Source organism: Oncorhynchus gorbuscha, linkage group LG16 (assembly GCF_021184085.1).
Source record: "Oncorhynchus gorbuscha isolate QuinsamMale2020 ecotype Even-year linkage group LG16, OgorEven_v1.0, whole genome shotgun sequence".
Taxonomy (NCBI): domain Eukaryota; kingdom Metazoa; phylum Chordata; class Actinopteri; order Salmoniformes; family Salmonidae; genus Oncorhynchus; species Oncorhynchus gorbuscha.
Window position 1 is genome coordinate 21961795 of NC_060188.1, and position 13208 is coordinate 21975002.

Below are 13208 nucleotides of genomic sequence, written 5' to 3' on the forward strand. Positions count from 1 at the left end.
CACCTCTTTTTTGGATACATGTGCTATTATTTCCCTCTAATATATGCTTTAGAGGTTTATCAAACTAAACTAAACAAACAAGGGTTATTTAACTTAATTATTTTCGTTGAGCCTATGTTGATCGCAAAAAAAGGAACTAAGATCATCTGCTCGTGATTGGATAAATATCGCATCTTGTAACATCATGGTGCTGATTCTAAATCTACCCTTCCTCACATTTTTCGAGTTTATATTTCTTTTCTAGAGGCCATACTAGAACAAATTCTTATTTTCAATGACGGCCTAGGAACAGTGGGTTAACTGCCTTGTTCAGGAGCAGAACAACTTTTACCTCGTGATTCGATCTTGCAACCTTTTTTAATTTTATTTAACCAGGCAAGTCAGTTAAGAACAAATTCTTATTTTCAATGACGGCCTAGGAACAGTGGGTTAACTGCCTGTTCAGGGGCAGAACGACAGATTTGTATCTTGTCAGCTCGGGGGTTTGAACTCGCAACCTTCTGGTTACTCGTCCAACGCTCTAACCACTAGGCTGCCGCCTCATATCAATATGTAACTCTACTACAGCACAATCTGTGAGGGCAATGGGCCCAATCTTGCAATCAATCACATTAGTAACCATCAAATTAGATATCAAGAATAAATATATTCTTGAATGTGTTTTATGACAGTGGGAGAAAACAGTATGTTCTCTATCATTAGGATGGTCTAATATCCATATGTTCTGTAAGGCCCATATATTCTGCTAGTATACAGTGGGGAGAACAAGTATTTGATACACTGCAGATTTTGCAGGTTTTCCTACTTACAAAGCATGTAGAGGTCTGTAATTTTTATCATAGGAACACTTCAACTGTGAGAGACAGAATCTAAAACAAAAATCCAGAAAATCATATTGTATGATTTTTTAAGTACTTAATTAGCATTTGATTGCATGACAAATATTTGATCACCTACCAACCAGTAAGAATTCCGGCTCTCACAGACCTGTTAATTTTTCTTTAAGAAGCCCTCCTGTTCTCCACTCATTACCTGTTTGAACTGCACCTGTTTGTACTCGTTAACTGTATAAAAGACACCTGTCCACACACTCAATCAAACAGACTCCAACCTCTCCACAATGGCCAAGACCAGAGAGCTGTGTAAGGACATCAGGGATAAAATTGTAGACCTGTACAAGACTTGGGCTACAGGACAATAGGCAAGCAGCTTGGTGAGAAGGCAACAACTGTTGGCGCAATTATTAGAAAATGGAAGACGTTCAAGATGACGGTCAATCACCCTCGGTCTGGGGCTCCATGCAAGATCTAACCTCTAGGGGCAATCAATGATCATGAGGAAGGTGAGGGATCAGCACAGAACTGCACCTGCGGCCACCCTACTCTGGTGGTCCCAGCGCGCACGACCCACGTGGAGTTCCAGGTCTCCGGTAGCCTCTGGAACTGCCAATCTGCGGTCAACAAGGCAGAGTTCATCTCAGCCTATGCCTCCCTCCAGTCCCTCGACTTCTTGGCACTGACGGAAACATGGATCACCACAGACAACACTGCTACTCCTACTGCTCTCTCTTCGTCCGCCCACGTGTTCTCGCACACCCCGAGAGCGTCTGGTCAGCGGGGTGGTGGCACCGGGATCCTCATCTCTCCCAAGTGGTCATTCTCTCTTTCTCCCCTTACCCATCTGTCTATCGCCTCCTTTGAATTCCATGCTGTCACAGTTACTAGCCCTTTCAAGCTTAACATCCTTATCATTTATCGCCCTCCAGGTTCCCTCGGAGAGTTCATCAATGAGCTTGATGCCTTGATAAGCTCCTTTCCTGAGGACGGCTCACCTCTCACAGTTCTGGGCGACTTTAACCTCCCCACGTCTACCTTTGACTCTTTCCTCTCTGCCTCCTTCTTTCCACTCCTCTCCTCTTTTGACCTCACCCTCTCACCTTCCCCCTACTCACAAGGCAGGCAATACGCTCGACCTCATCTTTACCAGATGCTGTTCTTCCACTAACCTCATTGCAACTCCCCTCCAAGTCTCCGACCACTGCCGTGTATCCTTTTCCCTCTCGCTCTCATCCAACACCTCCCACACTGCCCCTACTCGGATGGTATCGCGCCGTCCCAACCTTCGCTCTCTCTCCCCGCTACTCTCTCCTCTTCCATCCTATCATCTCTTCCCTCCGCTCAAACCTTCTCCCACCTATCTCCTGATTCTGCCTCCTCAACCCTCCTCTCCTCCCTCTCTGCATCCCTTGACTCTCTATGTCCCCTATCCTCCAGGCCGGCTCGGTCCTCCCCTCCCGCTCCGTGGCTCGATGACTCATTGCGAGCTCACAGAACAGGGCTCCGGGCAGCCGAGCGGAAATGGAGGAAAACTCGCCTCCCTGCGGACCTGGCATCCTTTCACTCCCTCCTCTCTACATTTTCCTCCTCTGTCTCTGCTGCTAAAGCCACTTTCTACCACGCTAATTTCCAAGCATCTGCCTCTAACCCTAGGAAGCTCTTTGCCACCTTCTCCTCCCTCCTGAATCCTCCGCCCCCCCCTCCTCCCTCTCTGCAGATGACTTCGTCAACCATTTTGAAAAGAAGGTCGACGACATCCGATCCTCGTTTGCTAAGTCAAACGACACCGCTGGTTCTGCACACACTGCCCTACCCTGTGCTCTGACCTCTTTCTCCCCTCTCTCTCCAGATGAAATCTCGCGTCTTGTGACGGCCGGCCGCCCAACAACCTGCCCGCTTGACCCTATCCCCTCCTCTCTTCTCCAGACCATTTCCGGAGACCTTCTCCCTTACCTCACCTCGCTCATCAACTCATCCCTGACCGCTGGCTACGTCCCTTCCGTCTTCAAGAGAGCGAGAGTTGCACCCCTTCTGAAAAAACCTACACTCGATCCCTCCGATGTCAACAATTACAGACCAGTATCCCTTCTTTCTTTTCTCTCCAAAACTCTTGAACGTGCCGTCCTTGGCCAGCTCTCCCGCTATCTCTCTCTGAATGACCTTCTTGATCCAAATCAGTCAGGTTTCAAGACTAGTCATTCAACTGAGACTGCTCTCCTCTGTATCACGGAGGCGCTCCGCACTGCTAAAGCTAACTCTCTCTCCTCTGCTCTCATCCTTCTAGATCTATCGGCTGCCTTCGATACTGTGAACCATCAGATCCTCCTCTCCACCCTCTCCGAGTTGGGCATCTCCGGCGCGGCCCACGCTTGGATTGCGTCCTACCTGACAGGTCGCTCCTACCAGGTGGCGTGGCGAGAATCTGTCTCCTCACCACGCGCTCTCACCACTGGTGTCCCCCAGGGCTCTGTTCTTGGCCCTCTCCTATTCTCGCTATACACCAAGTCACTTGGCTCTGTCATAACCTCACATGGTCTCTCTTATCATTGCTATGCAGACGACACACAATTAATCTTCTCCTTTCCCCCTTCTGATGACCAGGTGGCGAATCGCATCTCTGCATGTCTGGCAGACATATCAGTGTGGATGACGGATCACCACCTCAAGCTGAACCTCGGCAAGACGGAGCTGCTCTTCCTCCCGGGGAAGGACTGCCCGTTCCATGATCTCGCCATCACGGTTGACAACTCCATTGTGTCCTCCTCCCAGAGCGCCAAGAACCTTGGCGTGATCCTGGACAACACCCTGTCGTTCTCAACCAACATCAAGGCGGTGGCCCGTTCCTGTAGGTTCATGCTCTACAACATCCGCAGAGTACGACCCTGCCTCACACAGGAAGCGGCGCAGGTCCTAATCCAGGCACTTGTCATCTCCCGTCTGGATTACTGCAACTCGCTGTTGGCTGGGCTCCCTGCCTGTGCCATTAAACCCCTTCAACTCATCCAGAACGCCGCAGCCCGTCTAGTGTTCAACCTTCCCAAGTTCTCTCACGTCACCCCGCTCCTCCGTTCTCTCCACTGGCTTCCAGTTGAAGCTCGCATCCGCTACAAGACCATGGTGCTTGCCTACGGAGCTGTGAGGGGAACGGCACCTCAGTACCTCCAGGCTCTGATCAGGCCCTACACCCAAACAAGGGCACTGCGTTCATCCACCTCTGGCCTGCTCGCCTCCCTACCACTGAGGAAGTACAGCTCCCGCTCAGCCCAGTCAAAACTGTTCGCTGCCCTGGCCCCCCCAATGGTGGAACAAACTCCCTCACGACGCCAGGACAGCGGAGTCAATCACCACCTTCCGGAGACACCTGAAACCCCACCTCTTTAAGGAATACCTAGGATAGGATAAGTAATCCCTCTCACCCCACCCCCCCCCTAAGTTTTAGATGCACTATTGTTAAGTGACTGTCCCACTGGATGTCATAAGGTGAATGCACCAATTTGTAAGTCGCTCTGGATAAGAGCGTCTGCTAAATGACTTAAATGTAAATGTAAATGTAAACTACACGGCAGGACCTGGTCAATGACCTGAAGAGAGCTGGGACCACAGTCTCAAAGACAACCATTAGTAATACACTACGCCGTCATGGATTAAAATCCTGCAGCGCACGCAAGGTCCCCCTGCTCAAGCCAGTGCATGTCCAGGCCCGTCTGAAGTTTGCCAATGACCATCTGGATGATCCAGAGGAGGAATGGGAGAAGGTCATGTGGTCTGATGAGACAAAAATTGAGCTTTTTGGTCTAAACTCCGCTCACCGTGTTTGGAGGAAGAAGAAGGATGAGTACAACCCCAAGAACATCATCCCAACCGTGAAGCATGGAAGTGGAAACATCATTCTTTGCTGCAAAGGGGACAGGTTGACTGCACCGTATTGAGGGGAGGATGGGTGGGGCCATGTATTGCGAGATCTTGGGCAACAACCTCCTTCCCTCAGTAAGAGCATTGAAGATGGGTCGTGGCTGGGTCTTCCAGCATGACAACAACCCAAAACACACAGCCAGGGCAACTAAGGAGTGGCTCCGTAAGAAGCATCTCAAGGTCCTGGAGTGGCCTAGCCAGTCTCCAGACCTGAACCCAATAGAAAATCTTTGGAGGGAGCTGAACGTCCGTATTGCCAGCGACAGCCCCGAAACCTGAAGGATCTGGAGAAGGTCTGTATAGAGGAGTGGGCCAAAATCCCTGCTGCAGTGTGTGCAAACCTGGTCAAGAACCACAGGAAACGTATGATCCCTGTAATTGCAAACAAAGGTTTCTGTACCAAATATTAAGTTCTGCTTTTCTGATGAATCAAATACTTATGTCATGCAATAAAATGCAAATTAATTACTTAAAAATCATACAATGTGATTTTCTGGATTTTTGTTTTAGATTCCGTCTCTCACAGTTGAAGTGTACCTGTGATAAAAATTACAGACCTCTACATGCTTTGTAAGTAGGAAAACCTGCAAAATCAGGAGTGTATCAAATACTTGTTCTCCCCACTGTATGTATTGCAAGTCTATCCTTTGGTGTGGAGTTCCCTGTAAATGTACTTCTATCAATCATATTGTCCATCACTTGGTTGATGTCTCCAGCAAGGACAATCTGCCCTTCAATATTTCCCAGTAATATTTTGAACTCATGAGAAAAATCAGGGTCCTCCTTTTTGGGAGCATATACTGTATGTTGCATAATCCTACCTTAATCCCACTAATAAAAGCCTTAATGCAGATAAGACTGCCAAACTCAGAGTGTTGCTTCAAGTATTATGCTTTTCAGAATAATCACCCCATTTTGTTTGGAATTAAATTAGCTATGATACACTGCCCCAAAAAAATAAAGGGAACACTAAAATAACACATCCTAGATCTGAATGAATGAAATATTCTTATTAAATACTTTTTCCTTTACATAGTTGAATGTGCTGACAACAAAATCACACAAAAATGATCAATGGAAATCAAATTTATCAACCCATGGAGGTCTGGATTTGGAGTCACACTCAAAATTGAAGTGGAAAACCACACTACAGGCTGATCCAACTTTGATGTAATATCCTTAAAACAAGTCAAAATGAGGCTCAGTAGTGTGTGTGTGGCCTCCACGTGCTTGTATGACCTCCATACAACGCCTGGGCATGCTCCTGATGAGGTGGCAGATGGTCTCCTGCGGGATCTCCTCCCAGACCTGGACTAAGGCATCCACCAACTCCTGGACAGTCTGTAGTGCAACGTGGCGTTGGTGGATGGAGCGAGACATGATGTCCCAGATGTGCTCAATTGGATTCAGGTCTGGGGAACGGGCGGGCCAGTCCATAGCATCAATGCCTTCCTCTTGCAGGTGTAACAGTATAATTTCACGTCCGTCCCCTCGCGCGAACCAGGGACCCTCTGCACACATCAACAACAGTCACCCCCGAAGCATCGTTACCCATCGCTCCACAAAAGCCGCGGCCCTTGCAGAGCAAGGGGAACTACTACTTCAAGGTCTCAGAGCAAGTGACGTAACCGATTGAAACGCTATTTAGCGCACACCGCTAACTAAGCTAGCCGTTTCACATCCGTTACACAGGAACTGCTGACACACTCCAGCCACGAGGTCTAGCATTGTCTTGCATTAGGAACCCAGGGCCAAAGGCACCAGCATATGGAGTCACAAGGGGTCTGCGGATCTCATCTCGGTACCTAATGGCAGTCAGGCTACCTCTGGCGAGCACATGGAGGGTTGTGCGGCCGTGCTCCTCCTGCTCCTCCTTGCACAAAGGCGGAGGTAGCGGTCCTGCTGCTGGGTTGTTGCCCTCCTACGGCCTCCTCCACGTCTCCTGATGTACTGGCCTGTCTCCTGGTAGCGCCTCCATTCTCTGGACACTACGCTGACAGACACAGCAAACCTTCTTGCCACAGCTCGCATTGATGTGCCTAGCTGGATGAGCTGCACTACCTGAGCCACTTGTGTGGGTTGAAGACTCAGTCTCATGCTACCACTAGAGTGAAAGCACCGCCAGCATTCAAAAGTGACCAAAACATCAGCCAGGAAGCATAGGAACTGAGAAGTGGTCTGTGGTCACCACCTGCAGAACCACTGCTTTATTGGGGGTCTTGCTAATTGCCTATAATTTTTATTGTCAATCAGTGTTGCTTCCTAAGTGGACAGTTTGATTTCACAGAAGTGTGATTGACTTGGAGTTACATTGTGTTGTTTAAGTGTTCCCTTTATTTTTTTGAGCAGTGTACATTTCTGCAACCCAGCCTCCTCTAAATGTCAGTGCCAGTGTCTATTAAATGTGATTCCTGTATGAACACAATATCTGCCTGTTTTGATTTTAAATATGTCAACATCTTTTTCCTCTTCACTTGGTTACCACAACCATTTATATTCCATGAGATTTTGTTAACATAACCATATTTGTGCTGAGTAATTATAGCCTGTGAGCGTGAAGTGTCCCATTTAACACACGTGGCAACTAATGAACATCATTATACCATTTCACAATACACGCTCTAACTGAACAGTAAAACAGTGTAAAAACTTTAAAAACCCATCCCAAAATAAAACAAAGCAACTAGGAATGTAACGTTGCTTCTGGATGAGTTAATCATCACATAACTGTCTTTGATGTTGCAGAAAATAATCTCAATTCAAAATTCCTTATGGTTCATGAGGAGCTTGAAATGCTAAATTAGAAACTCTCCCGAGAGTCCCACAACCGCATAGGCTACCTTCATTTGTATAGTAAACGGCATAAAATTCAATTTGTGTTTTACCTTGTCTCGTCTTTATCTAGGCTAAACACTTTGCTCTGGCCAGAATCTCGCTGCCTCCACGTTGTCCGTCAATTTTTTTTTATTTGCCTTTCAAGAAAATAGCAGGGGTGCTAGGAATGCCAGTGTGTGCCGGACCTTGTGCTCGTGTAGTAGTTTCTTCGCCATTGCAAACTTCTTCCTCTTCATTGCCAGTTCCTTGAACAAGTCTGGGGGAAAGAGACAGCCGGTGGCCTTCCCACTGAATGCCACCCCTTTCTTTCACCGCTTTAAGTACCTTTGTCCCGGGCTGTAGATCATAGGAAGTGGAGAACTGTTCTCGGGGGCCTATTCTCGTCAGGCATCATTAAACTGTGACGTGTTCGTTAAATTTCGAATTCGTGCCCGTCATCAAATCCGAATCCCTCTGCGATGTTTTTCTGCACACACAAGATTAGTCCACCGCGGGCCTCACTCCCCTCTTTCAGATGAACCAATCTCAGCGTATTTTTATTTGATTTATTTCACCTTTATTTAACCAGGTAGGCAAGTTGAGAACAAGTTCTCATTTACAACTGCGACCTGGCCAAGATAAGGCAAAGCAATTCGACACATACAACAACACAGAGTTACAAATGCAGTAAACAAACATAGTGAATAATACAGTAGAAAAACAAGTCTATATACAATGTGTGCAAATGAGGTGAGATAATGGAGGTAAGGCAATAAATAGGCCATGGTGGAGAAGTAAATACAATATAGCAATTAAACACTGGAATAGTAGATGTGCAGTAGCTGAATGTGCAAAGTAGAAATACTGGGGTGCAAAGGAGCAAGATAAATCCATACAGTAGGGGATGAGGTAGTTGTTTGGGCTACTAACAGATGGGCTATGTACAGGTGTAGTGATCTTTGAGCTGTTCTTACAGCTGGTGCTTAAAGCTAGTGAGGGAGATGTGTCTCCAGTTTCAGTGATTTTTGTAGTTAGTTCCAGTCATTGGCAGCAGAGAACTGGAAGGAGAGGCGGCCAAAGGAGGAATTGGCTTTGGGGGTGACCAGTGAGATATACCTGCTGGAGCATGTGCTACAGGTGGGTGCTGCTATGGTGATCAGCAAGCTGAGATAAGGTGGGCTTTACCTAGCAGGGTCTTGTAGATGACCTGGAGGCAGTGAGTTTGGCGATGAGTATGAAGCAAGGGCCAGCCAACGAGAGAGTACAGGTCGCAGTGGTGAGTAGTATATGGGGCTTTGGTGACAAAACGGATGGCACTGTGATAGACTGCATCCAATTTTCTGAGTAGAGTGTTGGAGGCTAATTTGTAAATGACATCGCCGAAGTCAAAGATCGGTTAGATGGCCAGTTTTACGAGGGTATGTTTGGCAGAATGAGTGAAGGATGCTTTGTTACGAAGTAGGAAGCCATTTCTAGATTTAATTTTGGATTGGAGATGTTTGATGTGAGTCTCGAAGGAGAGTTTGAAGAGCATGCATTTAGCAGTTGGAGGCTGTGGAAGGAGAGCTGTAAAATGCTCTGACAGCTGGTGCTTAAAGCTAGTTAGGGAGATGTGAGTCTCCAGCTTCAGAGATTTTTGCGTAGCGGAGAAGGTACGGTGGGATTCGAAATGGTCGGTAATCTGTTTGTTAACTTGGCTTTCGAAGACCTTAGAAAGGCAGGGTAGGATAGATATACAGTGCCTTGCGAAAGTATTCGGCCCCCTTGAACTTTGCGACCTTTTGCCACATTTCAGGCTTCAAACATAAAGATATAAGACTGTATTTTTTGTGAAGAATCAACAACAAGTGGGACACAATCATGAAGTGAAATGACATTTATAGGATATTTCAAACTTTTTTAACAAATCAAAAACTGAAAAATTGGGCGTGCAAAATTATTCCATTTTTGATTTGTTAAAAAAGTTTGAAATATCCAATAAATGCCGTTCCACTTCATGATTGTGTCCCACCTGTTGTTGATTCTTCACAAAAAAATACAGTTTTATATCTTTATGTTTGAAGCCTGAAATGTTGCAAAGTTCAAGGGGTCGAATACTTTCGCAAGGCACTGTATATATGGGACAAGACGAGGACAAAAGACGTCTGACTGCTACGCCATCTTGGATTTAGGTATGTGAAAGATTAGTGAAATCTGTGTGGGTAGCTGGACAGGTAGGATGACTGACAGTGAAGGTGAACAGGTGGTCACGTGTCAGGTGACAGAGGAATGTATGAGACTGAGGCAGGAATTCCTTTAACCATAAATTGGTATATTTACTGGGTAGTCTGTGCTGCATCACAAAGGAAACAAATAACATGTATACAATCAAATTCATAATCAAAGATCAAATCATATCAGTCATTATTAACATAAGTTAAGGAATTCAACAGTCCAGTTCATTAAGATGTCAATAGTAATCATCCGAGAGTCATTTAGGCTGATAACTATTTATCATAAATCATGAAAGAATACAAACAGTGAATGGTTATACAATCTATAATCCCCATGATCAAAGTCAATCAGTTAGCAAACAATGACGTTTCTCATTTCACGCTTTCAATAGTCTTAATGTGTACATATAATTAATTTCAATACACATGAACCATATCGATTGTGTAATTGGCCTATGAGGATCTGTAGGGCGGTGATCATTGACAATTCACATTACACAATATGTTTGAAGCGTGCGCTCCAAGCCGCGCTCCGCGGTGATAACTATAAACAATAACTGAATGGCCCACTCTCCCGATCACCACAGATCATTCAGATGAAAGGTAAGAGTCGGTGGACTTACGTGGATTCATGGACACACAGAACTTCTGGATCAGATGGATTTAGGGAAGAGAAAGCAGCGAGATCAGGCGATGGCAATTTCCTCCTTTTATAGAGTTGAGATCTGTAGGACATTTCCACCTGACCTAATTAAAGCGCCCCTGGCCCAGCTGAGTAAATGGCAATTAATTAAAGGCTTATTCCACCAACTCCATGGGCCTTTTCTACAGCCACCCCGGAAATGTGTTAATTTCCACATTCCTCAAAAAAGGCTCATTGCTCCCCGTCCTCTGTCATCTCAGGGAGAGGAATCAGTCGGGCAACTGGCCGGATATATGTCCGGTTCTTCACCTGGATTTCCACTGATCTAACACGACCATCGGTCCCAGGCATGGTCTTAGTTATACGGCCCACCGGCCAGGAGGCTCGAGGCAGCTGAGGGTCCACCATCATTACTACTTGGCCAGTTTCCAGGCTGGCCATTTCTCTCCGCCATTTCCCTCTGTGCTGTAGACTTGGTAGGTAATCCCGAATGAATCGGGCCCAAAAATGGTCAGCTAAGATTTGGCTGTGTCGCCACAGGCGTCTGCCTACGAGGTTGGTATCAGCATACATGGCTTGAGGAAGTGACGCATCTCGGCATCCCATCAAGAGCATATTCGGTGTAACCGGATCGGGGTCAGCGATGTCTGCAGAGAGATATCCCAAGGGTTTGGAGTTCAGAATCCCTTCCACCTCTATCAGGACAGTCCTCAAGACAGTTTCAGTGACAGTTTGGTCCCCTAGTACGACTCGTAAGGCCGCCTTTACAGATTTGATCTCTCACTCCCATGTTCCTCCAAAATGAGGAGCGCCTGGAGGGTTAAATTTGAATGAGATTTGTTGGTCCATCAGCTGATCCTGGAGGCTGGGTTCCATGGCTTGGAAGGCTTCCTCCAACCTGGCTTCTCCTGCCTTGAAGTTCGTACCTCTGTCAGCCAGGATCTCGTAGGGTTTCCCCCATCGGGAGATAAACCGCCGTAGGGCCATGAGGAAGGCTTCCGTATCCAAACTCTCCAGTAGGTCCAGGTGGACACATCTGGTTGTCAAACACTTGAATAGAATGCCCCAGCGCTTTTCCACACGACGACCTAACTTGATCATCAAGGGGCCGAAGCAATCTACTCCTGTTGACCAGAAGGGTGGTTTAAGGAGGCGCAAGCGAGCAGGGGGTAAATCTGCCATTTTGGGCACCGTAGCTCCGGCCCGCCATCTCTGACATTCTACGCAGGGGTATTGGTGCTTACGAATGGCTCCTCGTCCTCCAATTATCCAGTACTTCCGCCTCATCTCCCCATAGACCCTCTCTGGACCTGGGTGGAGAAGCCGCTCATCATAACTCTTGATGAGGAGCCTGGTAAGAGGGTGTCTGGAGTCAAGGATAATTGGGTGGATAGCATCTGGGTCCAAAACCTCGGCTTGGCGCAACCTCCCTCCGACTCTGATCACTCCAAGGATTGGATCATATTCTGGGGCAAGAGAGAGAAGACGGCTGTCCTTAGCCACTTCCCTACCGGCTTTCAGAGCTTTTAACTCAGGGAAGCTAACTGCTTGTGCTTGCTTGAGGAGTAGTGTCTCTGCCGCGAGGGAGGTAGGTATAGAAGCCACCCCATCTGAGGTCTGGTTTGTGGCGGTGATCAGATCCGGCAGTGTTTGGGATTGTGTTAGGTCAGGGAGATCCGTTGTTGGTTCCGTAGAAATGCTGTAGCATTGGGCGGACTTCCTTAACTCATGAGCTTCAGTTGGTTGCGGAGGGGCCGCACGCCTGGGGGCTGTCGGCCACTCGTTCTCTGGTTGGGACAAGAATGGTGGTCCCAAGCTCCAGCGATGGGGTTTAGCCAATTCCTTAAGGGTTTTACCTCTAGTAATGTCATCAGCAGGATTGTTCATGCTATCAACATACCTCCAGTCCTGGACTTCTGTTAGGTCTTGGATTTCAGCGATGCGAGTTCCGACGAACACCTTATGCCTGCAGGACTCCGACTTGAGCCAGGTCAATACAGTGGTCAAATCACTCCAGTAGATGACCCGTTGGATTGACAAGGTGAGCTCGGCTCGCAAGGTAGAGGCCAACTGGGCTCCGGAAAGGGCAGCACTGAGTTCCAGCCTAGGCATTGACAACTGCTTCTTGGGTGCGACCCTGGACCTGGCCATGACAAAGGAGACATGGGTGTGGCCTGCCTCCATAAGGTTATGAATCTCTCGGTTATGAACTTCTGCAAGCTCAGGATTCTTCACCAGGCGTCGCTCTGTTCCACGCAGTAGTGGGAGTACAGCCCGTGTCGTGGTTGCCAGAGGAGGATGGTTGGGCACCCGTAGCAGTGGGGTTGCATACCTGCGAACGCCATCCATTTCAGTGGTGGTGGTCCTCTTCTCCAGGAGGTCTAATGCATAAGAGTCATGTTTTGAGCGAGTGACCTCCTGTAGCTTCTGGTTGGAGAAGGTGTCCATCTTCCATAGCATCTCAACATTCCGAAGGAGGTCAGTGGCTGCATCTGGATTGCTTCTGGTGAAGAGGACTTGCTGTGACTGTACAGCTTGGGTGGAGAGAAGTAGATGGGATGGACCTTGCACAGCCCAACCAAAGGATGTATGGACAGCAATGGGTCCTCCTTCTGGTCCAGCTCGTATAGGCTCAGTCGGGGTGACGAGATGTGGGTGGTCTGACCCAATCAGGATAAGTGGTGCTACTCTGGCCAGGTTAGGAAGAGGCAATCCTCGTAGATGAGGATATTGTTTCTGTAGAACACTTACCGGGCAGGAGTGCTCTGCGAGATTCAAGCCATCTGCCGT